Source organism: Cynara cardunculus (genome assembly GCF_001531365.2).
Source record: "Cynara cardunculus var. scolymus isolate 2C chromosome LG 13, CcrdV1, whole genome shotgun sequence".
Taxonomy (NCBI): domain Eukaryota; kingdom Viridiplantae; phylum Streptophyta; class Magnoliopsida; order Asterales; family Asteraceae; genus Cynara; species Cynara cardunculus.
Window position 1 is genome coordinate 19086592 of NC_037540.1, and position 2870 is coordinate 19089461.

Here is a 2870-nt window from a genome sequence, read left to right on the forward strand (position 1 = left end):
AAAAAAAAAAAACGTATGTGAATTGGTAAGCGCTTATCCGATAATAAGAATTAATCTCAACCATTAATTTAATTTTTTTATTTTAAAGTATTTTTTTTAATTAAGATAATTATGGAAAAATTAAATATCTTAAATTATCTCCTATTTTTTCTATAATGTTGTTGGATATTTATAATCATCAATTTTTTTTATCTATTTTTTACAATTTTACAATCTACAAATCGGGTTAAATCTTATTTGCCTAATCTCATATGTGAACACAAAAAATAATTTTCATTGGTTCATATGTGGATGTGTGAATGCTAACATAGATTCACATGTGAATCTTACTAATAACTTGTATGTGAATCAATTTAAAATTTATAACCGAGATAACATAGATTCACATTCGAATCTTAATTATAACTTGCACGTGAGTCAATTTACAATTTACAAGCGAGATTTTGGATCAATTTATGATTAATATGTGAATCTTCCAGAATATATTTATTATAAATTCCTATCTTTTTGGTATTTTTTTTAAATAAAATATCGATTATATTTTAGATAATTTAATTTAAAAGAGAATAGGCAATGTGATTATTCTTTAAAAAAGAAAGTGGATAATTTTTTTGAAAAATGGTGGATTAATGATTTAATTATACAAAAGTTTCAAATGTCCCTTCAACTTTTTTAGGGTTTTTAAGTTAGTGATAGTTTTTTCTATCTTTACAAATCTTTTTTCTACGATCTTAGTCATTTGTAAAAAATCTCATCTAATGGTTGAGATCTCTTATCACTTTCTCAAATTTTTGGGATTATCATTTGAACCTTTCCCTGTATGGCATGTAGAAGATCACATGAAGCTCACCTCCTTTTACTTTCTAATTTCATTACAAGAACATGCATGTTACTTCATCATCCAAAACAATGGTTTAAAACCTCATGTTGTTCATAAAATCGACTCTATCCATACATAAGCATTGATGCAATAAAACCTATGTCAAAAATCATACATTTAATCATCGATTCTACTAAAACGTAGTTGCACGCCTCACCTTTTGCTTGTTTTTTGCTTCAAGAAATCACCAAAAATTACCGAAAAGTTTTGATTGTTTTTCTTAAGATTTAGATTTTCTTTTTGTTCAATCATTTCTTCAATATGAATCATAATAGAGAGTTTGATTCCCTCCCCAACTCCAATTAGGGGTGCTCAAAAACCCGATGAACCCGACCAACCCAACCCGAATTTAAAAAAAAAAACCCAACCCGAGGTAATCCGATGCATGATCGATAAAAAAATTAGCCAACCCGACCTTATTGGGTTGGAATCGGGTCAGACCCAAAAAAACCCGGCCAACTCGACAACCCGATGACCCCGACCTTAACTTTAGCTTTGAATTGTAGATGACAATCATGATATGACCAACCTCAACGTCAAAAAAGCGAAAACATCGGGGTTGGAAACGTCTAAAACTATTGTTGTTGATTGATGTATTATCATTTGGTTTAAACATTTTTATTGTAATATCTAAATATTTGATGAAYTTGHATAKTATCTTGAATGGTCGGTCGTATTTCAAAGRAAAGTTTCCTTTATTTTTATGTGATTTTACATTGTTTAAACACAACCCGATCAACCCGAACGGGTTGGGTTGAACTTTTGTTTGGGTTGGGTTGGGTTGAAAATTTTCAAACCGCCAACATTGGATTGGGTTATTAAAACGGCTCCAGACCAATCAACCCGGGCCGCCAACCATCTTGCCCCACAATCATCATTTACCTTCAAATTTGAGAGATTTTGACTTACACTCGTTTGAGAGTATCTCCAACAATTATGTTATTTTTTAAAAAAAATTTAAAGCGTTCTTCATTATCTCTTCTGTTTTCCTCTATTTTGTAAAAGAGTTTAACATAACTTTTAAAACAAACTTTTTTCAAATCTCTTTATCTTTTAAAATATTATAGTTTTTGAAGATGCTTTCGGGTCATAAATTTTTTTGTCAATCATGCATTGGTCCTTGGACTATCACTTCAAATTAATGCCGTATTATTAAATCACTCACTCACTTGAGTATCTTTTTCAAATTATTCTCATAAAAATTAACTTGTTGGAAAAATAATGGTTATATAATACGATTAACAACAATATTGATGATGTAAAATCATTATACTTATAAAATTATTAGCCTCCATTTAAACAATCATTGCTTACCAAACTAAATTCCTTTCAAGATAAGAGTTTTTATGTAGTGTACCTACAACTCTTAACATCCTAAATCTTAAAGTTTTAATAGAATATAAATAGATAAAAAAGGAGGTCTTGTAACTTGACAGGTAATATGTATGTGCAAAATTAACCGACTTTGATGTTCAAAATTTTGTCAACAACTAATTTCTCGAAAAGTAGAACAGTCAAAATAACTATTTCTGCTTCTGTCATATGTTGATGAGCATTAAATCAAATGCTTAGGAAGCATCAACGTCGGTCACTAAAGCAACAGTTGCTAATCAAGAATTGAAATATTTCTCCATCCGTTAATTTGACGATTTCTAGAAAGCATACAACTTTATAAAAAAGAGTGAGTTGCAATTTTGGTCGTTGTGGTTTGTTGTTTTTCTTGGATTGGGTTCCTAAAAAAGTTTTTTTTTTTTTTTTTTGAACGGAAACCAGGCAATTTTATAAAACAAAAGGAAAATACAGCAAAGCGTTCAAAAACAGACCACTAGTAACGCAACAAAAAACAAATGACTTGGAAGAACCCGTACCAAGCCACCAAAAGCCAAAACAAACAAAGCCCAACCGACTCAAACTATGTTATGCAAAAGTGCTTGATTTTGGTCCCTCCTACTAACAGTCGTTAGTTTACATCCATTAAACGAGGGTTTCT